Here is a 25770-nt window from a genome sequence, read left to right as displayed (position 1 = left end):
CATTTCACAGGTGACACTTATGCACACAGATCTATAGAGAACACAAATATACACATACAGGCCACACAAAGACACAAATATATACATAATGCTTACACACAAAAGCAGACACATACATATATAACCATGCACAACCACAAGTGATATACACAAATACACAAAGCAAGGTGACTGCAAAAATATAAGGACTTTCTTTAAGGAACAAAGATTACAGCATTAAAAGAAAGGTATAGTGATAAAGATAGAAATAGGGATAGATACTAATGAATACCAGAAAAAAAATTAAATTACCTAGGAGAAATTTAATAATCTCTGCTATCCATCTCAAATAATAATAATACATTAAAATTGAAAAAATAAACATAAATTAAAAATTAGGTCTTGAAAAATAATCACTTGTGAGTAACCTAAAACGTTCTCACTAACATTTAGGTGAGAGAGAAAGTCAAATGTATATTTGTGGATTTCTAATTTTAAAATTGTAAAGTGGTCTCCTTATTCCAAGTTGAGTTAACCCTTTAATGTTCTGATTATAGTACATTATATCATCTTCTTCAAACAATAGAAATGGATGCTGGAGTCCCTTTCTGTTTAAGATCTTAAAAACATTTTCCTAAGAATGTTTCTGGAATTTACACCTGTGAATGATGTTTCTGGCCATACATCAGATGATTTTCAAAATACTCAGTTTTTACCATAGCTTTGTTCAGCTTTTTTGTATGTTGTAAGAAATGTAAGTTGTAATAATTAAATTTAGACCCCTTCTGATAATACTGAAAAAACCCTTAGCTCAATTATCATACATAATATTTATTAAAATACTTAGATTCTGTTAGTCTGAATCATACATTTTCCTGAACTTAAGAAAGGAGATTTTTCATAAAGTATTAGAGGCATTCTGAAGTAAAATTATTGACATAATATGCACAATTCCCAAGTTTTCTCTGTATTGATCCTTTTCCAAAATGACATTGAGGACGGGGTATAACAGGAAGGGATAAGAAGTGTTGAGTGAAGAAAGCTGCATAGGAATGCACATCAAAAGCAAACCGCTCTACTGTAAGTCATCGCTCCACTCTGAGACATATTTCAAATCATAAGTATTTTTTGGTGCTACAAACATTCCTCTCTAAGGCACTTATTTTGGCACACAGTTGAGTCTCTCAAATGTTTGTGTGTGTGCACATTTGTGTCTGTTATATTCTGAACCTGATGATTTCATGATTATTCATCTGAGGATTGTTTCTGCCAGCCCTCCATTATTTCCTTGTTTTCCCATGCTCCTTGAGATGCTTTATTGGGTGATCATGTGTGATCCAACTTTACCTGTGGCAATTCTTGGAAGAAAGAAGTCCTCTAGCAGGGCTTTTATTTGCTTAACTAGGTGCCTGGCTTACTAACAAGCAAGATAAACATTTTAAAAGAACTCCTTGCTTCCAAGGTCATTGGATCTGATGTTAGGTCTTAAATCCAACTGAGACTCCCACTGTATCACAGCTTAAGAAATAAAATATCATCACTACATTTATGACTTTTTTCAGTAGCATCCCATTTTTTCCTAAATGCAGCTGCAACATGTGTGTGTAACTCATAAACTTTTATTTGATATACTCTGATATAACATAAATAAAATAAAATCTGATTTTTCTTTTCTATCTATATGCTGCTTTCACTTATATCATCATCCCTCCTCCACATGAAAGATTATGTTAGTCATCCCTTATTTTCCATGTAGTTATATAATCTATATATTAGCCCTATGGTTTTTTTATCTTGAATAAATGGGATTATATTAGTTGTATTTTACTATGGCTTACTTATCTTTTGCTCAACATTGTTTTGATTTATTCTTCTCGAGGTGTATAGCTTCGGTACCTTCATTATCATTGCTGCATGATATTTATAGTATGGACACATCTAGTCTTGTACATTTAGGTTGTAATTTGTTATCACATGCTATAAGCATTCAAATAAATGTTTCTTGGTAAAAAATTACAAGGATTTGTGTATTATATATACGAAATAGTTGAAATGCTGAATCATGAGTGTTCAATGTGGATAACATCAAATGATGTTTAAATACTCTTTTAAACATAAAGGAGGATTAAAGACTCCCAGATAAACAAAAGCTGGGGGATTTCATTACTAGACCTGTCTCACAATAAATGATAAAGAGAGTATTTTAATCTGAAAGAAAAATACATTAATGAGCAAAAAGTAGTCTCCTGGAGGTAAAAAATACTCACTGGTAATAATAAGTACACAGAAAAACACAGAATATTATAATACTGTAACTATGTTATGTAAACTACTCTTATTCTAAGTAGAAAGACTAAACAATGAACCATTCAAAAAAAATAACTACAACAACTCTTCAGTACAGAATCAATACAATAAGATACAAACAGAAACAAAAAAAATTACAAAGCATGGGGACAAAGTTAAGGAGTAGAGCTTTTATTAGTTTTCTTTTTGCTTGTTTGATAGTTTGTTTATGCCAACAGTGTTAAGTTGTTACCAGGTTAAAATAATAGACCTTAAGATAGGGTTTGTGAACTGTGCAGTAACCTCAAACAAAAAATGTACATTAGAGGCAAAAAAATATATATAAAGCAAGAAACTGAATCCTAACACCAGAGAAAATCATGTTCACTAAAGGAAGACAGGAAGAAAAGGTAGAAGAGAGGATCACAAAACAACCAGAGAACAAATAACAAAATGACAGAAATGAGCCCTTATATATCAGTAACAACATTGAATGCAAATGGACTAAATTTTCCTATCAAAGACAGAGTGGCTGAATGGATAAGAAACTAAGAAGCATTGATCTTTTGCTTACAAGAAACACACTTGATTTATAAAGACATGGGTAGATTGAAAATAAAGGGATGCGAAAAGATATTTCATGTCCAAGGAAATAAAAAAGAGCAGGATTTGCTACATTTATATTAGAAAGAAGAGATTCTAAGAACAAAACTATAAGAAGAGAAAAAGAAGGTTACTATGTAGTGATAAAGGGTTACAATATAATGATAAATGGTACAATTTAGCAACACACTGTGAGAATTTTAAATATAGATTCACCCAACAGTGTAACAGCAAGATATATAATGCAAATGTTATTAGAGCTACTGAGAGAGATAGGAACCTATACAATAATAGCTGGATGCGTCAACAACCCATTTTCATAATTGAATGGATATTTCAGACAGAAAACTAACAAAGAAACATCTGACTTAATCTGCACTATAGACTAAATGAATCAAATAGATATTTAGAGAATATTTCATGCAAAGGCTGCAGAACACACATTCTTCTCAGAAGATGGATCATTCTCAAGGAGAGATCATATGCTAGGTCACAAAACAAGTCTTAAAATATTCAGAAAAATTAAAATAATTTAAACATCTTTTCTGAACACAATGGAATTAAATTAGAAATTAAAAACAAAAGAAATTTTGAAAACTATACAAATACATGGATATTAAACAATATACTCTTGAATGACCAGTGAGTCAATGTAGAACTTGAGAAGGAAAACCTGAAACAAATTATAATGGAAACACAGACCAAAACCTATGGGATACAGCAAAAGCAGTATTCATAGAGAAGTTAATAGCTATAAGTGCCTATGTCAAAAAAGAGGCAAACTTCAAATAAACAATCTAATGATGCATCTTAGAGAACTGGAAAAGCAAGAGCAAACAAAACACAATGTTAGTGTATGAAAAGAAAGAAAAAAAATAGAGCAGAAATAAATACATTTGAAATGAAGAAAAAACAACAAAATCAATGAAACAAAAAGTTTTTTATTGAAAAGGTAAACAAAATTGACAAAATTGTAGGCAGACTAAGAAAAAGAGAAGATCCAAATAAAATCAGAAATGAAAAAGGAAACATTACAAATGATGTCATTATTGTAATGACTGCAGAAATTCAAAGGATCGTTAGTGGCTATTGTGAGCAGCTATATGCCAATAAATGGAAAAATCCAGAAAAAAATGGACAAATTTCTAGACACATACAACCTACCAAGATTGAGCCAGGAAGAAATTAAAAATCTGAACCAACCAATAAAAACTAAGATCAAAGCTGTAAGAAAGTCTTCCAGTAAAGAACACCTTGTGACCTGATGGTTTCACTGATGAATTCTACAGAAAATTGAAGGAAACACTAATATCAGTTCTCCTCAAAGTGTTCCAAAAATAGAGAAGGAAATACTTACAAATTCATTCTGAAGTCAATATTACTCTGATTTCAAAACCACACAAAGACACTTAAAAAAAAATTACATGTCAATATTCTAAATTTTTATGAAAAATTCTCAACAAAACACTAGCAAACTGAATTTTACATGACATTAGAAATCATGACCATGTAAGTGGCATTTATCCCTGGGATGCAAGGATGGTTTAACATATGTAAACCAAACAGTGTTATACATCTATCAACAGAATGAAGGGTAAAATTCATATGATCATTTCAATTGATGCTGGAAAATTATTTGATAAAATTCAACATTGCTTCATAATAAAACCCCTCAAAGATCTGGGGAGAAAAGGAACATATCTCAACATAACAAAAGCATATATGACAGACCCACAGCTAGTATCATATTGAATGGGGAGAAACAGCCATTTCTGAACAATCTGCATCAGGACAAGGATGCTTTACTTCACCACTGTTATTCAGTATAGTACTGGAAGTCCTAGCTAGGGTAAACAGACAAGAGAAGGAAATAAAAGATATACAAATTGGAAAGAAAGAAGTAAGATTATCCTTGTTTGAAGATTATATGAGCTGATATTTGGAAAAAAACAAAATACTCCACCATAAAAACTATTAGAACTGATAAATTCAGTAAAGTTGCAGGATACGAAATTAACATACAATAATCAGTATCATTTATCTAGGTCAACAGAGAACAATATGAAAAATAAATTTAAAAAGTGATTACATTTACAGTGGACACATGTAAAATTAAATATCCAGAAATTGATGGTGGCAGACCCTGTCTGGAGCAGCTTCTCCAAAGACACCAGCTACAGTGGGAGAGGCACAGCGTGGGCTGCACACTCCTTTGAGCTGACATGGGCAAGGAACAGGTGATCCCAGTGGGGAACCCTGCAGGGCGGTAGCCCACATTCTTAGGCACGATTGCAGCTGCCCAGCTGCAGCCCCAGACCCATGCATCCCTTTGCTCTTGGAGGCCTGAGAGGCCACCTGCTCCTACAGGCTCCAATGTGCCTGCTCCCACTGTCCCCCTCTTCCTGCTACTGGCAACTGCTCTGGTGTGGGGCACGTTGTGGTTGAGCCTGCATAGTATTGAGACCCAGCTCGGTGTGGACCCACTCAGGGCAGTTCTGACACACCAGCCCCCTGTCACCTTCGACCCTCCAGACATTGGGCAGTGATGAGCATAGGACAGAGGCCGGGGGGCTGAGGGCAGCTCAGCGCAGGCCTCTGAGTGCCCTTTGTCATGGACAGCCTTGGTGCCGTGGATGGTATGTTGATGTCAGTGGAAGGGAGACAGGTTCATAGTCATGAAAAAGTGGATCCCCAGTGAAACCCTACCTTTAAGCCAGGATGGACTGATACCTGGGGCCAGGCTGCCAGATCTGAGGGCAGTCTGTGAGCCAGAGTGAGAACTTCATTGATGCCTTTCAGCCAATCAAATGGTCCTTTTCCAGGCAGGCTTATAGCTGCCCATGGACCAATTAGCATGTACTTCCTCCATTCTGAGCACATAACACCACCAGATTCAGTCATACTCAGACACTCTCTGGGAAAACCTGCCTGCAGAAAGGAGCTACTCAGTTTGGGTCCCTGTTGTGTTGCTCACTAAAGCTCCTCTGCACCTTGCTCATTCTCTAGTTGTCCTTTGTAATCTCATTCTTCCTGGATATGGTATGAGAATTTCCCCCCTGAATGGCGGGAGCTGTAAAGTTTCTGGCTGGCTCACCAAGCTGCAGTCAGTGACATGCTTCCAGACTATGGAACTGAAGAGTTGTTACCCTTCTGGGGACCCAGACCTCAAGGTTCACTGAGCCAGAGCTGCTATAACATTAAGAATTTAGAGTTAAAAATTGTCCCAGCAATTTTATTATTGAGTATATACCCAAAGGAACATAAATCATTTTACCATAAAACACATCTGTGCGGATGTTTATCACAGCAACATTCACAAGAACAAAAACATGGACTCAACCTAAATGCTCATCAGTGGTAGATTGGATAAAGAAAATGTGGTACATATACATCATGAAATACTATGTAGTCATAAAAAATAATAAGATTACGTCCTTTTCAGCAACATAAATGGAGCTGGAGACCATTATTCTAAGTGAACTAACTCTGAAACAACCAAATATCACATGTTCTCTTATAAATCAGAGCTAAATATTGAGAACACATGGACACAATAAAGGAAACAATAGACAGCAGGGCCTATATGAGGGTTAAGGGTGGAAGGAAGGAGAGGATTGAAAAACTACCTGTTGGGTACTATGCTGATTATCGGGGTGACAAAATAATTTGTACACCAAAACCCTATAATATGCAGTTTACCTATATAACAAATCTGCACATGTGACTCTGAACCAAAAATGAAAGTTGAAAAAAATTAGTGGAATAGTCAATACTATATTTGTTGCAAAATGTTTCACATAAGGACTGAGAGCTCTCAACTGAATTTGTCCACAGGATAATGGTAAATTTGAAGCATCACCTACTGTTAAAATAATCTCAAACAATTTAACTCTTGACCCTGTTGAATTCATTGAAAGGGAAATACCACTATTTAGCTCCAGTTAAAACAATAAAATGTTGGTGAAGAAAAGAGTGTGGAGGAGAGGAGGACATGAGAAAGAGAAATGGAGGAGATTACACCAGTTTTCAGCCCAACATTAAGTGCTGATTTACTAGTCCTAATATAAATCTCCTTATCAATCAGTTACAGCTATCTTGATACTCATTAATTTACTTGGTTGAAGGATCTTATCCAGATAATTAGTTGATATTTTTAAATTAATATAAGTGATTCTGTTACTAAAAATATATTTTGCTTATAAAGGAGAAAAGAAATAATAAGTTTCTATATGACATGTTGTGGAATAATGATTCAATGTAAGGATAATGTTCTTACTGTTTCCCCTACATTAAAGAGAAGACATGAAAGAGCTATGAATTACATAAATGAAAACGATAACTTCAAAACAATTATGGAACTCTATGGGGGATTTAGCTAATGAGTCTGTAATTACTAGACCATAACATTTTAATTAAGTTTCTAATGTGAAAATATGGTTGGTTATTCACAGGGGTCTTTAATTTTCTTATTATAATTTCTATTAATTAGCCTAAAGTGATGGTTAAGATTTATTTAGCAGGTGAATAAATAATTTGAAGGAAAACAATACCACCAATGGGATGACAGAGTAACATAAAATTCTTATAAAATTACAAATGTAGAAACCTGTCACAATTGAAAAATATTCTATTACTGTTCACTAGATTATACCATTTTAAACAGAAAAATTATGTGCTTAATCAAAAGTAACAGCATCACAGTATTTTTACTTTTTAAAATTCTGTTTAAGTACATGTTCTCTCTTTTAATATCTCCCACATATTTTGACAGAATATCTATTACAGCTATCCATTTTGATAATTTGCAGAGCTCAGATTTGGGAAAAGCATGAAATTTTTTCTGCATATTTATCCAATTCCACTCATTTTGTTGTTCAAAATTCACTTATTAGTGTATCCATAGAGCATATGCAATTTTTTTTTTTTTTGTAGACAGTGTCACTCTGTTGCCCAGGATGGAGTGTAGTTGCACAATCTCAGTGCCTCACTGTAATCTCCATGGCTCACTGCAACTTCCGCCTCCTGGGTTCAAGTGGTTCTCCTGCCTCAGCCTCCCAAGTAGCTGGGATTACAGGCGTGCACCACCGTGCCTAGCTAATTTCTGTATTTTTTGTAGACACAGGTTTCACCTCGTTGGCCAGGCTGGTTTCAAACCCTGACCTCAAGTGATCCACCCACCTTGGCCTCCCAAAGTGCAGGGAGTGTGAGCCACTATGCTGGCCCTAAGCATATACAAACATAATGAAATAAGCAAACAAACAACATAATGGTTTACTACTGATTAAATGCTGACTATACATAAAATCCTTTTCTCTAATATAGCAGAGATCTAGAGGAGAAACTCAATGGGTAGTGGGGCAAGGGCAGCTGAAACATGGGCAAAGAATGAAGAAAGATTTTAATCCAAACTCATTGACTCTTAGTAAGAAATAATTCTTCTTATCTGCAATACTAGCAAGAGCCAATAGGGTCTTCACATTTCTTTTTTTTTTTTTTTTCCTAATTGGCAAATCATTTTAGGGCTATCAGAGACAAATTTTTGGCTAGGTGTACAAGGCCTAGCCTGCCTATTAAATATAATTCCAGTTTGTTTGCCTGCTTTAAACAAAGATGGCTGAAATACCAATCACATGTTTAGCAAGTTAAAATAAATAGTGCTTTAAGTCAAATGTGTTCACTTTTTATTTGGTAGAAACATCTGTGCTTTATTTTTAATATCTGTTAATTGTTCATTAGTTATACGATATTGTTCATAACTCTGAATGGTATCAAGATCCATTCAGAAGGAGAAAACTAAAAATCAACTGAAATTAAATTTTACAATATTGCATTTCTAATTTTTTTTTCGTTTCTTCAAATCTGGAGAAGCAGATTAAAACTGACAGCCCAATGCATATTAGATTGGAATATTAACATAATAGATTTTGACTTATTTGTGGCTTTGTGTCTCCTTTTGAGTAAATATTTCAAAAATCTAAAATAAAGTGACTGCAGGAGAAAAAATTAAAAGTTAGACTCTATAATGATAAAATTGTTTAAACAAATATGTGTGTATGTATGTATATAGTAAAATGTTACAATATTTTGCATACACATCCAATTTTTCATCTTCTTTTCTTCAGTGAAAGGACAGCATAAAATTAAAAACTGTCCAGTAAAAACCCACAAAGGGGTAAACCGTTTCTAGTAAATTCATATGGTCCTCTCAACAATTAGGCTAATGGATAGATTAATGCTGTTCATATTACTGAAAGCTGTGAGGTATATAAATAATGCAGCATTTAGAATGAGTATAATTATAAGATATTTACTGATAAATTGCAAATATTTGCATAACATAATGTCTTATGGGGAGGTACTTAATACAAACATTTATTTTTGTACTTTCTGGGCTGAATTAATAGCTAATAAGAGAAGAGTGAACATACATTCTGTGAAGATTATCCTTCTCTGAAACATATTCCAGATATTACACAAAATTTTCACCAGTTAGAATTTTATGAGATTTAACCAACAAAAACCTCCATTCTCCCACACACAGGTGCCATTAAGAGTCAGGTATGATGCCATTTGTGAATCCAGATTCAGTTTTAATTAAGGAATCAGAGATGTGTAGCTTGACCATTGGAGCTCTTGGATTAATACTATCAGTATGTTGAACAAGAATACAACTGCAAAAAGCATGAGTGGTAAGTTGATAGGGAATAGAAGTGGGGAAGTAAAGAGGTAAAATACAATTATCAAGGACATTGCACTTTGAGAAAATGCAAATATTGGTGACATTCTCTAGTGCAGGATGTAATAGTCTGAACATTTATGGAATCTGCTGCTTAAGCAGTTCATACATAAGAAGAGTTTCAATAGTTAATAGTGAAATGTGTATAAGAAATTGTAAGTTGGTAAACATAAATTTTAAATATATGTTAAAGGGCAAGCCAAGCTCTAATAGCTGCTTTCTTGAAGAATTCTTTGATGCCAAGATGGTAGGACTCTTTGTCTCTACATTCCTTCTACATGCCCAGAGTGCATTGTCTTAAGCTCCTCTTTGAGCTATTTATCAATCCAGTCAGTAAATATCTGTTGAGAAACAATTAGGCACAAAACACTGGTCTAATTTCCAAAGTAAGTGACGGTAATAGAAAAAACAGATAAAATTGTTTGCCTCATTAGATTTATTTCTAGTAGAAGCTGTTAAGAAAAATAATAATTTGGTTATAAAGTAGATCTGTTCTTTGAAATAAATCCACCCTTCTGGGGTACATATAGGCCTTACATATCTTCTGAAGTTTGTGTGTGTGTGTGTGTGTGTGTGTGTGTGTGAGAGAGAGAGAGAGAGAGAAAGAGAGAGAGAGAAAGAGAGAGAATCATGACAGTGACTTTGCAAGCTTAAATTTAATTACATCTTTGAATGTACTGATTGATACAGCTCTCCTGTCTTCGTCTTGGGGACATTCTCTCTGGCTTAAAAATTAACATCAGAGCTAAAGTACAAAGTATACATTAAGAACAAGAGAAAATTTGAGCGAGAGTGTCCCTTTTAGTATTAAGAGGCTATCCTCAGCTCTGGCTACTACATCCAGAGACCCTTGCAGCTTCAGGCTCATTAAAAAAAAATCATAAAACATAACAGAATGCAAACTGTATAAGGTGCCTGTAATACACCTGGGCACTCCAGAAAAGACACCTGAGCACCTTAGTAGATGTGACTAAGAGCACAGAGAGAACAGAGGTACCACATGAGCAGGGGCTGAGGCTCTACATAGATCTGGATGCCAGGTTCAATGAAAAGGTCAAAGATTCACCACTACTTCTGAGGCTCTGTCCAAAGATAGCCTCTGCTTCCGGTCATCTGTTTTAAGTGCTGCTTCTCTCTTGTTTATTGCTACACTATGCAACGTCAATTTTTTTTTTTTTTTTACATTTTACTGTATTTTATAATAATAGGAAGCAGGGAATATGCAGTTTTCCCAGTGCTTGAATATAGTAAGCACTTAATATATAATGAATTAACTTTGCATAAGAGATTTTATATCCTGTAGTACATTACTATCCAGTCATATATCACATCACAAATCTACTGTGACAGAGTTTATTTGGGATACTGATTCAACAGTACTATGGAAGTTATTAACAATAAAGTTGAAAAAAGTAGCTTCTGCTATTTTTCAAGTGTTTGTGTTTAAGGGCAGGAAATATATTACAGGAATGTATTCTCAGAATAGGTCAAACATACTTGATTGCTATTAAGCATACATATCACTGAAATATACAGATTGTTTTGGTAAAACTTTTCCTTTAGATTAGTCATTGAGCACATATAACGATAATCAATCATTTGAATATGTAATGTCTAAACTTGCTTTGTTTTATTAGAAAAACCTTATCTTTTATATTATTTTTCCTTTAGAAAAACAATAATTGGGTAGAACAGATATTCTTCTTATCTGGCAGATAAAGAATTTAAAGTCATATAATTAAATGACTTTTGAAGGTTAAAAAGTGGAAACATCTAGTTTTAGAACAATTGAGTCTAACTTTGCATAATGAAAACTAGACATTTAATTACAAACAACAAATGCAAGCTCAGTGATATAAGTAACTTAAAATGTATCATAGGTACTTAGAATACATGTCATTAAGTGAGTTCTATATTGTCAGTGATGATAATTCATGATTTACACTTTTCTTATCCTATCTTGTTCGTACAAGACAAAACAAAATAAAACAATATTTTGCACAAGAATTCAGCTTAGATGGCTTACAACAAAACATAGTGAGTCATCCCCATGAGCATGTCAACTTGCTGTACCTCTGTCACCTTTACTTTTCTTTCCATTGATATAATTTTTTGCTTTTATGTTTCCTTTTTCCTTTTTTCCTTTATAGCACATTTCTTGAAAGATTCCTCTACACTGCTTTCTCTATTCTTCTCCATTTTTCTTCTATAAAACACATTTTAATCAGGCATTTGATTCTACTAAAAATGTTCTTGTCAAGGTCACCAGCAACAGCCACTTTGGGAAGTCCAGTTGTCTATTCTCAGCAATTTTATTGTCAGCAGCCTTTCATACAGTTGATTTTCCCATCTTTCTCACTCTTTACTGCCAGTACAGTACATTCTGTGTTCTTTATACATCATTAGTAGTAGCTTTTCTGTTTTTCTCTATTGTTGTTTTTTGCTCTTCTCCCTGACTTGTGTACACTGGAGTACTTTAAATCTTGATTTTTTTTTTTTAACACTTCTTTTCATATGTGCACCTGATATCCTGGAGATCTTCATCAGTGTCAGTACTTTGTGTTCTATTTATATGATAGAAGACTCCTAAACTTGTTAAAGTTCTGATTTGTCTTATAAACTCTTGATGTTGTGTACATTAAGTTTGATATATTTCAAATTGTTATAAGTAAACTAAACAAATGATCTTCATCTCAAGACCTATCCTTCTGATGTGTTCCCCTTTCAGTCCCAGAATAATTCTACAACATCAATCAGAAAACCAGTTCTCTGCTCTCCCTGCAATGGCTGTGCATTTCACCTAGAATCAAAGGCCTTAACGAATGGCCTGTCAGTCTTCATAGCATCTTACCCTTTTCCTTAAACTGTCAGATTGCACATCCTATTACTCTCTGGACTGCATACTCTGTTTTTTTCTTTTCTTTTTTCTTTTTTTTTGTGTTTTAGGTTTTGGGGTACATGTGAATAACATGCAATATTGTTGCATAGGTACACACATGGCAGTGTGATTTGCTGCCTTCCTCCCCATCACCTATATCTGGCATTTCTCCCCATGCTATCTCTCCCCAACTCCCCATCCCCTGCTGTCCCTCCCCTATTTCCCCCAACAGACCCCAGTGTGTGATGCTCCCTTCCCTGTGTCCATGTGTTCTCATTGTTCAACACCCACCTATGAGTGAGAACATGCGGTGTTTGATTTTGTGTTCTTGTGTCAGTTTGCTGAGAATGATGGTTTCCAGGTTCATCCATGTCCCTACAAAGGACATGAACTCATCGTTTTTTATGGCTGCATAGTATTCCATGGTGTATATGTGCCACATTTTCCCTGTCCAGTCTATCATCAATGGGCATTTGGGTTGGTTCCAGGTCTTTGCTATTGTAAACAGTGCTGCAGTGAACATTCGTGTGCATGTGTCCTTATAGTAGAATGATTTATAATCCTTTGGATATATACCCAGTAATGGGATTGCTGGGTCAAATGGAATTTCTATTTTTAAATCCTTGAGGAATCGCCACACTGTCTTCCACAATGGTTGAACTAATTTACCCTCCCATCAACAGTGTAAAAGTGTTTCTATTTCTCCACATCCTCTCCAGCATCTGTTGTCTCCAGATTTTTTAATGATCGCCATTCTAACTGGCATGAGATGGTGTCTCAATGTAGTTTTGATTTGCATTTCTCTGATGACCAGTGATGATGAGCATTTTTTCATATGTTTGTTGACCTCATGTATGTCTTCTTTTGTAAAATGTCTATTTATATCCTTCACCCACTTTTGAATGGGCTTATTTGTTTTTTTCTTGTAAATCTGTTTTAGTTCTTTGTACATTCTGGATATTAGCTGACTGCATACTCTGTTTCACTCCACTGGACTTGTCTCTTTTCTTCACACTTTCGGTATGTGCTCTTGTATGGCTGTTCCCTCTTCCTAGAATTTTCTTGTTTCCCCAAATCACCATGGCTCCCTAATCTCTTTCAAATCATGAATCATTTTTCAAAGAGGCCTCCTATGGCCACTCTACTTAAATTACAAGTCCTCATCCACCTCCACTACCACTGTAAGCTATGTTTTCCCACAAAATCTATCTTCATCTTACCTATGGAATGCTTAATGTATTATATTTACTGACTTGCTTACTTGTCTAGACACAAAAAATAAAAATTATAGTGGAGGGCTTTCACCCATTTTGTTCAAAGATTTATACCTAATGCCTAAGATAGTTCCTGTCACATGGTAAGGACTCAATATGAATTTGTTGAATAAGATGAAACCATGGTTCAATATCATTTTTATGAAGGATTCATATTGTCATAATAAGTAGTTAGTACACTTGTTTAATTGAATAATTTCATGAGATGATTGAATATTTAGGATTTCTTCTATGCACCTATGCCTTATTTGTACCAAAAGTATATGACATGCTATTTTATTATTTAATATTAACTTTATTTATAACAATACTATTGGAACATTTAAAATATTATATATTAAAGACATTGAAATATGTAGCTTCAGATGAAGTAAAAAAGATGTCTTTCTATAGATGTCTTCTGTCTTTGCTTTATGCTTTCAGTTACAGGGAACTTTAAACGAAATATACTTATCATTATCACTTTGCATGATCAAACAAATATATGGCAACTATTATTCACATTTATATTTTTAGTATATCTTAGAGTTTAAAAAAGTATTGATGATACATATAAAAGTAATCATGTGATTTAAAGACAACACTTTTTTTTTCTAGGATAGCATGAAATCTTAATATACTAATGATAATTGTGTTATCTGAAGTAAGCATGAATTATAAGTCCTTACTGCACAAAGATAGAATATGACTCAGAGGTTTTTTAATATTGACAAGCTATTACTATAGCCAGTAAACTAAGCTGAACAAAATCTCAGGTGCTCTGACCTCTGTGCACTGTTCTTTCTCCTGACCCATTTATTCATAACACATGTTTTTCTTATAAATTTGATATGAAACCCAATCACCAGATATTGATATCCTAAGTCAGGTGGTTTCACTCAGAGAAAAGTTTAGTGACCTATAGAGGGAAAAAAAATTACCCAGCCTGTAATCAGTATACTGCATTGCCATTCTATTCCCCACCTTAGCTCAGTGTACATTCTAGTGAGGCAAGACAGATAATGAACAATAAAAACAAACAGCACGAGGTCATGAAAGCCACAATGAAAAATTGAATAAAAAAAGGGAAAGATAGAAATGTAAAGGAGTGGAGGAATAGTCAAAATTTTGAAAGGAATAAAATGAAATATTTTCTATACAACAGGTGATTTCTTAGGGATTATTAAAAACAATAAATGAGACTGTGTTATATTAACCTTCCTAAGGAAAACTTTACTAGGGTATATAGCTGATAGGTGTCCTAAGCAAAATAAACCTTCCTATAGCCAACAATGTCTTACTTCCCACAACTTGTGAATACATTACCTTATGTGACAAGATGAAATTAAGGTTGCTAATCAGCTGACCTTGAGATGATGAGATGTCCTGGATTGCCCAAGTATCCCCTTTGCAATCTCAGCACCCTTATAAGTAAAAGAGTAAGTAAAAGACAAAGGAGTCAGAGTTAGAGAAGATACGATGCTGGAAGCAGAGGCCAGAGTAATGGGATTGTTGGCTTTGAAGAAGCAAGAGGTCCACAATCCAAGAAACATGGGCAGCACAAGAATTTAGGATAGGCAAAGAAACAGATTAACTGATAGAGCCTCCAGGAAAGAATACAGGCCTGCCAACACTAATTTCAGCCCATGGAGGCTCATTATCGATTTCTGATATCTGGATAGTAGATATGATGTTTTCTTAAGACACTAATGTGCGGTAACTTGTTAATAATGGCAATAGAAAACTAATACAGTAGCTTTTTATTGTGTTATTTCTTAATTAGGAAATGTTTAAAATATTTAAAAATAAAACTGAGATATATTTCTATTTAATCCTTAGAGAAAATTCATACCTACAATTTGTTTTACTATATTATTTTTCACACATCAATTTAACATTGCTAATATAATATAGTTTTATCTTTTGAAACTTAAAATAATTTGTCTATATTGTGATTTTTTATAATGATGTATATAAAGTTGAAAATTCTGGTATTACTAGTATCAATTATGATTGTAATTGCTTCCTACCATTTCATTTTGTACTTACACCGTAACTATTTCTCTTCTGCTAAACATTTAACCTTTTCTTTTTTTATTGCATGTAATACTATAAATAAATTGAATTGTTGCTAATATTACTAATGCATCATAATACTCTAGGTCTTGCTTTTTTTGGGCTATCAGTATTTCAGCATTCAGAACGAAATAACTTTATTGAACTAGGTCAACAAGCAAACCTCTATTTTTTATGATAAAAATAGTATGTCTAGATCAGTGACCATTTGCTCCTATTCCCTCATGTCAGTCCATGAGAAAAATAAATGTGTTAGTCCCACTCTTGATATTTAAAGAAAATAGTACATCCTACTGAGAACTTTACCTTTTCAATTAGCATTCCCCAGAGATTTCCTTCTTTCACCAGATTAGTCAGCAGTGGTGTTCTGATGAGGAATTAAAGATAGCAGTTTTCTTTTATTTGAGCCCACCAAGAAGAAAATATATTTATGTTGTTTTCTTTGGCATAGGTAGCTCACTGTGGCTGATAATAAAGACATTATTATTATTTAATATAATAATTTGGCAAGCTGGGATGATCAAAATGGGCTTGCAAGAAAGTGCATATCCATAAAAGCTGAAAAATGTTACTTGAGCAAACTAGGGTATGATTCTATGCTTGAAAATATGACTCAGCATATTGAAAATTAAAATATTTTGTGAATAATTTTGACAGATGAAAAGAAGCATAGTAACTCTAAAATTAGTTTTCTCTATCTGCTAATCAGCATGAAGGTGAACAATCATGCTCCTCTGCTTAATTCTAACTATATTTTAGTTGTGGTAAAGTTAATTTTTTAAAGAAATGGTCTTCAACACATGTAAGTTTCTGCTGATACATTTATTTTGAAAGAATGGAATGGGAGAGACAGAAATGCAAGTATTTATATTTTTAACTTTTTTCTTTTGTTGTTTTTTTCTTTTTATTGTTGTTGCTTTTGTAATAATTTTTACCAAGCAGCTTTTTGACACTCTTTGAAGTTTTTCTGAGCTTGTCTAATCAACAAAGAATGAGCCCTCCAAGCATATAAAAATAAAATACTCATGGGCATTTAGCAATGAAGAATTAACTCTTGCCACAGGGTTTGATAATCCCACTGTTAGTGAAAAATTTGGGTTATAAATATGTCTTGATAAAGAAAGAGAACCTAAGCTGGGTGGTGACTATAGAAGCTCTTGTCCTAAGATGACCCTTAACAAACATCATCTACTTTTCACATCCTTTTGTGATCTCTCCCTACATTGCAACAGACCTCACCCTGAGGCTCACTTTAACTCACAGAATGGCAGAACTAAGAGTGCCAACTTGGGGACTAAATCTTAAGAAGTTTTGGCAGAAGCTGCTTTTGTACTTTTAGGAGGCCTGAGCTGCCAAATACAAAGTTCAGCTTCTTTATTGTACATACAAATGAATAGACTCTGTGGAGAAGCCAAGCGAAGAGGAAGAGGTCCTGAGAGTCCATACAAAGAGATACAGACTTCACAGTTTCCCAGATGATCCAAACTTTCCAACCCTTCATTTCTCAGAGCCAGGACACTTAGAGGAATCATCCCGGAATTCCCAGTCCCAGTGGCCATCTAATTACAACTACATCAAAGACCCTATGCAAAAACAGCAGAACTGCCCAGCTAAGTCAGATAATAATGCATTTGTGTTTTAGGTCACTAATGTTTGTAGTGGCCTTAGAAACCAATAACCAAAGCAGTGATCCATGAACATAGGAGCAGTCATAGTAGTCCTTTAATTCATTATATGTCTTTTGACATTTTGTCATTTAAACAGCCCTATCACAAAGCACTTTGGAAAACTGTGCCCTTATCAGAGATAAGAAAGCTGATGTTTATAGATTTATATAACAGGTTTTATATATACTGAATCTATATTACACTCCAACTGTAAAAAACTCAGTGAAAACCATTCAAATATGCATAAGGCAAAAATGATCATGTCATATTTTTGCTTAAAACTTCCCAGTGTTTTATCTTATTACTCAAAGCTAAATCTAAATCTTTACTAGGCCTGCAAAACTCTAAATGATCTCTATCTCTGTAATGTGTCTGATTCCATCCCTGTTGGTCTCTCTCTCTCTTTCTCTCTCTCATCCTTTTCACCCACCTCTTTCTCCATCTCTATTTTATGTCACTAGATTCCTTAATGTTCCTAGATTAGTACGCACATTCCTTAAAGTATTTGCTTTTGTTTTTTCTGTCAGTAATAACTGCTTAAATTGCTAAGTAGTAGGTGACAGACATTGAGCTTTAAAATTTTTGATGTAAACTACAAATCAGCCCATAAGGTATATTGCCCATTTAGAGAAATTGAGACAGAGAACATTAAGACCCTTGCCAAGATAGCAAGAGTCTTAATTATAAAGACTTGTTATTGTTATTTAATATAATAGTTTGGCAAGGTGGGGTGATCAAAATGATCTTGCAAGAAACTTGCATATCTATAAAAGGTAAAATAAAGTTACTTGAGCAAATCCAGGGACTATTCTATGCTAGAAAATAGGAATCACCCATTAAAAATTTAAAATATTATATATTTGAGCATAGTGAATTATTTTGACAGATTAAAAAAAGATATTAATTCTGAAATTAGTTTTTAATGAAAGAACCAAGATTTGATTACAAGATCCCTGGCCCAGAATTCCTACACTAAAGCACAATAGTACAGCTCTCTGAAATACTCTTCTATTAGATATCTGAACAGTTATTTCTCAGCTTTCTTTATGCCTTTGCTCCAATGCAATCTCATAAAAAGGGTCACTTTTCTAACTCTATATAAAATTAGAAGATCTCTATCCATCTACCCTACTTTATTGTTCTTCACAGCACCAATCATGGTTTGGCGTGAATATTTATTTATTCATTGTTTATCTCTGTTTCTTCTAAAAATTAAAAAAGTAGAGAATTTTTCTTTTCAGGTTACTTCCAAGTCCTAGTGCCAATAATGGTACCTAAAATACAATAGGAACTAAATAAATATTTGTCAAATTAAAATAAAAGGAAGACATAATTTCAATCCACTTTGTAATCTGAATATTGTTTGACCATACACTGCTTCTCTATTTTTATTCTATCACTACTGCAAATTATTATTTAAATACTAATTTTCATTTATATTTTATATTTTCATTTACACTTTACATTTTGTGGCTCAAGTTGGTTATAGATTTTTTGAGTTCAGGATACAACTTAGTTTTTAATAACCCATTACTTTATGCATTATGAGCAAAGAACTCCATTTCTTAAGTGTGCCTAATTCTCTTTAATGAGTTACAAACTCAACAACAAATTCTAGTAACAATGACTTCTAGATCTACGTTACAATATATATCTAAATTCTGATTAATAACATTAGCTGATATGTTACCATCAATTTTCTTATTGTAAAATGGGATTGATGATGTTAATGTTGGTATATGTTTACTTTACATATGAGTAATGATAGGTTATATTATGATGCAGTGACAATATGTATTGGAATTCAGAATAAGTTTTGAGCGTGAGCTTCAGAAAAAATTATATATAAAAACCCCAACAAGGTTTACAGCCATGTGTAATATAAAACAATTATATTTCTGCATTGAAATCCATGAATAATCATAAAAAGTAGACTTTTTTAAAGATAGCAAGTAGCCTTAGGATAGGATAGTTCACAACTTGTCATGTTTTAGCTGCTACATGTTACTATAAAACTTATGTTTTTGAAAGTTTTTATAAATGAGTCAGAAAGAAAAATGAGAAGTAAAGTGACCAAAGTTTATAAATTTCCAACTTATGGAAGCCACTATATATATTAAAAGATTATCAACCTCTCTAATGTTTAGTAATTGCACATTACGTTTAAACATACTGATTTTAACTAACATTATTAAATTAAAATAATTCATAATATTAGTATAGAGAATGTTGTGAAGATATAATCTATTTTATATGCTTTTAAAAATACAGACAATCCCTGACTTATAATAGTTCAACTTAAGATATTTCAACTTTATGATGGTGCCAAAGCAATATGCATTCAATAGAAACTGTACTTTGAGTACCCATACGACTGTTCTGTTTTTCACTTTCAGCAGCATTCAGTAAAGTACATGAGATATTTAATACTTTATTGTAAAATATGCTTTGTGTTGAATAATTTTGCACAACAGCAAGCCAATGTAAGAGTTCTGAGCCCCTTAAAGGAAGGGTAGTCTAAGTTATGATGTTTCATAGGTTAGCTTATTAAATCCATTGTTGATTTACAATATTTTCAACTTATGATGGGTTTAGTGGGACAGAACCCCATCATAAGTCAAAGAGAATCTGTAGTGTAAACTGATAAAAATGGATTTGCTGGTGGGAAGAGCTTTCTAACCTGACGTCTTCACAGTAAGCCTGCATTCACCAATTTGTACACATGTGAAAAGAGTTGTAATGTGACATATTTTGGTAACTTACAAGACCAAATCCTAAGTCCTTGGATTTTATTATCCTTATAAGATATTGAGAATTAACTAAATGTCATATATGCCGTCATGAAAACACTCCTCTTATAAATCTCTCAGCACTTGGGAATGGTGCAGTTAATTATTTTAATATGTTGAGCTGCTGAATGGTATAGGCTACTGGAATATATTTCAACATTAATACACAAAAATTTAATAGAATGCCTTAAATTATATAGACACTGAAAGACCTAAGCAAAAGCTAATGGCCTCTATTTATTTCATTGTCTACTAGATTATTCCAAGAACAGAAAGTGCATATTAATCCATTTAGTTGAACATTTTAAATTTCTATTGTCCAACCAATTTGAATTATTATACATATTCTTGATATTTATAATACATATAATACAAAGACTTTGTGAAATTTGCACATTTTGCTGGTTGTTATTAGCTGACCATAAATTCACTAGAATTGTTGAAGAATGAAATAAAATAGCATATTACAATGTAAAATGAATAAGAAAAAAGTAAAGTTTCAGAGTATCTTGAAATGCTGACTTCATTGAAGTAGAGGATGATATTTACTCTTGGCCAAAGCAAATAGCAAATGTATTATTTTGGAGAGAAAAAAGTTGAGTTACAGGCTGGGCACAGTGGCTCACGCCTGTAATCCCAGCACTTTGGAAGGCTGGGGTGGGTGGGTCACCTGAGGTCAGGAGTTTGAGACCAGCCTTGCCAACATGGTAAAACCCTGTACAAAAATTAGCGAGTCATGGTGGTGTAAGCCTGTAATCCCAGCTACTAGGGAAGCTGAGGCAGGAGAATCACTTGAATCCAGGCGACTGAGGTTGCAGTGACCCAAGATGGAACCACTGCACTCCAGCCTGGGTGACAGAGCAAGACTCCAGCCTGGGTGACAGAGCAAGACTCCATCCCCCCACCTCCACCAAAAGAAAAAAAAGTTGAGCTACAGTTTTCAAGTACCTTTTAGTAATCATGGGCAAAAAAGCTGCAATGCTTTTCTCTTAAAGGTGATGGTCAACTTTTGACAAGATTTGCTGAAAAGGAAGATGAGGCTGGTAAAATGGGACTATCAGAAAAATTGATCTTTCAATCAAGTGGTCATGCCATGATGAGGTTTTGAGTAATTAATTGTCATGATGCCTGATCAGAACTTGGGAAATAGTAATTTCATAGAAAAACATTTTTAAATTGCCAATTGCCCTTACTTCTAATAGTGAAGATCCTTCAAAAAATCTCTTGACAATTATAACTCCAATTTATAATTATGAAAATATCCCCACTGTTGAAATAAAGGGGCTCAGACAAAAGCAGACAAAATGCCTCCTGAGGGTTCCTCTCATTACATTGAAGTGAAGTACATGTGAGTGCATGACCAAAGAAGGCCAATAAGAAAAATGATATATGCGCCCTTTAAGATAATGCCATGTGGACTCACTTTAGAATAACTGATAATTGCAAATATGGAATTAATACACAAAATATTAAGCATATATAAGATAAATAAGGATGAGGTATTAATATGTTTTAAATAAGAACATGATATTAAAATATGCCAGAGAAAATGTAGGCACTGTTAAATCAGGTTTAGCCTAAATGTACCTCCTTACATATTTTAAGTTCAGTCTAAAGGTTTCTCTGTACATTATGAATTTAACCTAAATAGAACTGTAAACAAACTGTAGCCTATTCTTGTGTCAGTCACCAATTTTTGACCAATCAAAGGTGGCTGCTCAAACTGTGTTCAAATAAGGCAAACACCAAGCTGTAACCAATCCAGCTGTTTCTGTGCCTCACTTCTGTTTTCTATATGTCACTTTCCTTTTTCAGTTCATAAATTTTCTTCTACTGAGAAAGGAGACCTAAGCATCTAAGACCACCTCCCCCTTGACTTCCACATTGCATTTCAATAGGAGAAGTAAAAGCTGGCAGACTGGGTGCCACCTTTATTTGCCCTCCTATAGATTGAAGGCATGGTATGGAGGAATCTTTCTGAAAGGCATTGTTTTTACTTAAATAGGATCAAACCCCCACCTAAGCCACACACCCCATGCCTACTCCATGGATCAAGACCCTTTCACATATAATTTCTAGAGTTGTAAGCCCAAGACCTTTTCACATGAAATTTCTAGAGTTGCAAGCCCAAGACCCTTTCATGTGTAATTTCTAGAGTTGTAAGCCTTTATAAAGGCAGGAATTTTCTTTGTTAAGTTGAGCTCTGCTGTTAGGCAACTATGCCGCCCTGCTCCTGGCTGAATAAATCACCCCTTCCTTCCTAGTTCTATGTTCGAGAGGTTTGTCATGCAGCTTTCCTGCTTTACTACCACTTGGCTGCTCTGGAGTCTCTAAGCCTACTCTGGCTTGGAAGGCTGCTCAATTATTTAATCATTCTTTGCTCAATTAGTTATTTTAAAATTTAATTTGGCTGGACTATTTTTTTTAAACAGCATATTCAGCCATTTTACTTTACTGCGTCCTCCAAAATTGATTCATGATTGTTCAGTATATCAGACAGCTTAAATAAATCAAAAACCAAGATTAACAAAAAATAAGTAATTGTATAATTGAGGGGGAAGAAAGGCACAAAGAGAAAAAGAAACAACTTTGGAAATGTACCATTATTTATTTACTTATTGCTAGAAAAACAAACACAAGTTACTGATTGTTCATACACAGGGGTCTTGAGAATGAAGAGCCAACTTCCCAATGAGTTATAGAGACTTACAGACCATTTTGAGATTACAGAAAAAAATGGAGGCTTAGATTCTGGTAAAATAGGATATGAGAAAAGGAGAAGAGGCTTGGCTAGGAATGGTGGCCTCGTTATGCAGATGACAAATGTCTATTTTCAGAATTTTAAAGGTATCAGATTCTTAATCTCTTCTGGACTTGGGGAAAGGGAGAGAAAGTGGAGGGGACATGGCTGCTTAATGAAGATTTTCTACAGAAGCAAATTTTCCTCACTTAAGGCAGCTTTGCAAGGCCACTTTTGTTCAAGATGGCCAAGTGGTAGTCATTTAAAAAATATACTGTTTATATTTAGTATAAAGGCAGGTGCATTGGGCAGGACTGGTAAATATTTCTGAAGAACTGATTTAGGAAATTTAACTTGATGTATAAAGTTGTAGTGACTGTTTTGATTTTGAAAAATCACTTGGAACACCAAAAGCAATGGCAACAAAAGCCAAAATAGACAAGTGGGATCTAATTAAACTCCAGAGCTTCTATACAGCAAAGAAAACAATCATTAGAGTGAACCGGCAACCAACAGAATGGGAAAAAATTTTTGCAACCCACCCATCTGACAAAGGGCTAATATCCAGAATCTACAAAGAAGTAAAAGAGATTTATAAGAAAAAAACAAACAAACTCATTCAAAAGTGGGCAAAGGATATGAAGAGACACTTTACAAAAGAAGACATCTATGAGCCAACAAACATATGAAAAAATACTCATCATCACTCATTAGAGAAATGCAAATCAAAACCATATTGAGATACCATCTCACGCCAGTTAGAACGGTGATCATTAAAAAATCTAGAGACAACAGATCCTGGAGACGATGTGGAGAAATAGGAACACTTTTACACTGTTGATGGGAGTGCAAATTAGTTCAACCATTGTGGAAGACTGTGGCAATTCCTCAAGGACCTAGAAATAGAAATACCATTTGACCCGGCAATCCCATTACTAGGTATATATCCAAAGAATTCTAAATCATTCTATTATAAAGACCCATGCACACGTATGTTCATTGAGGTACTATTTACAATAGCAAAGACCTGGAACCAACCCATATGTCCATCAACGATAGACTGGATAAAGAAAATGTGGCACATATACACCATGGAATACTAAGCAACCATAAAAAACGATGAGTTCATGTCCTTCATAGGGACATGGATGAATCTGGAAACCATCATTCTCAGCAAACTGACACAAGAACTGAAAACCAAACACTGCATGTTGTCACTCATAGGCGGATGTTGAACAAGAACGCGTAGACACAGGGAGGGGAGCATCACACACTGGGGTCAGTTGTGGGGGTCTAGGGAAGGGACAGCAGTGGTGGGGAGAGTGGGGATAATGAGGGAAGAAATACCAGATATACGTGATGGGGGGATGAAGGCAGAAAACCACCTTGCCATGTGTGTACCTATGCAACAATCCTGCATGATCTGCACATGTACCCCAGAACCTAAAGTACAATTAAAAAAAAAAAAAGAAAAGTCACTTTGAATCACAACATATCAATGTCAAATATTTGTTAGTTAACTTAGAACCAGTTACTTAAACACTTTCCTTATAAAATGTGTGTGACACTGAATTGATCTTTTGAGCAGTTTTTCAAATTCTTCATTAACATTACTAATATCAAGATTATATTTTCAAGGTGACCTATCTGTTGTTAGGAATCATAAAATTCATTATTACTGAAGCAAATTAAGAAAACGTTTTATGATTTTTAACCTGTCTTGTATAAGTTTAAATCACTTAAAGCAAAAAGAGTCAAATCAAATGAAATAATTAATACTGTCACTTTACTTTCATAGCAGTTCTGCTGCATTTCTGTTGGTCAAGCAGCAAATACACAGAATAATAAACTTTAATGAAAGAAAATAATTCATTACTTATTTACTCATTTACATATCTACACTTAATTTTATTTTATTTTTCAAAATATTTTTTGTAAACCAAAATTAAAATGTATCCCTCATCTTGGCCAAGGGCATTCCAAAGTAAACCTGAAAAACTAGTTCTGATCGTGATGGGAAGGAGGGGTCCAGCATATCTCATTATACTCTTCTCTCTTTGGATTTCAGGTGCAACTGACCATCATTAACATTAAAACAAAGATCTTAAGAGTGATAAAACAGGCTCTTTTTAACCATGAGTTACCAGATTCCAACCTGACTCAAATATAGAAATAACGTGACAGACAGGAGGCACTGAAGGAAATAGAAATATTTTACTCCAAAATATATTTAATTTATTTTGAAATGGGCCAAAGCTGTCTCTTGTGGGCAAAATCTACACTCTGTAGAAATCCTCTTCTTTTTCTAGGTCTTTTCCTGATACAGGAGAAATTAACTATGGCCCCTTTTTAGTTCTGATTAGAGATGTTAACTATCTATTCTCTCTGTAGTCTGCTGCCTAGAGGCTTTATCTGCATAATAAGAACTTTAGCCTCCACAGTTCCTTATCTTAACCCACACACTATTTTCTATTGATCTCAGGTCTTTGGCTAATAATGTAATTCTTCCAACAATCAAAAATTCTTTGAATCCACCTGTGACTTGGAAGCCCCCACTTCAAGTTGTTGTGCATTTCCAGATTTAACCATTGTACACCTGCCATGTATTGATTGATGTCTGCCTGTGACTTCTGTCCCCTAAAATGTATAAAATCAAGCTATAACCCAATCACCATGGGCAAATGTCTCCAGACATCTAGGGGCAGTGTCACAGGTATTGGTCACTCATATTTGGCTCAAGATAAGCCTCTTTAAATATTTTAC

This window comes from Aotus nancymaae, unplaced genomic scaffold (genome assembly GCF_030222135.1).
Source record: "Aotus nancymaae isolate 86718 unplaced genomic scaffold, 86718_ANA_hifiasm-v0.15.2.pri h1tg000048l, whole genome shotgun sequence".
NCBI lineage: Eukaryota > Metazoa > Chordata > Mammalia > Primates > Aotidae > Aotus > Aotus nancymaae.
Note: the sequence above shows the minus strand (reverse complement) of the source record.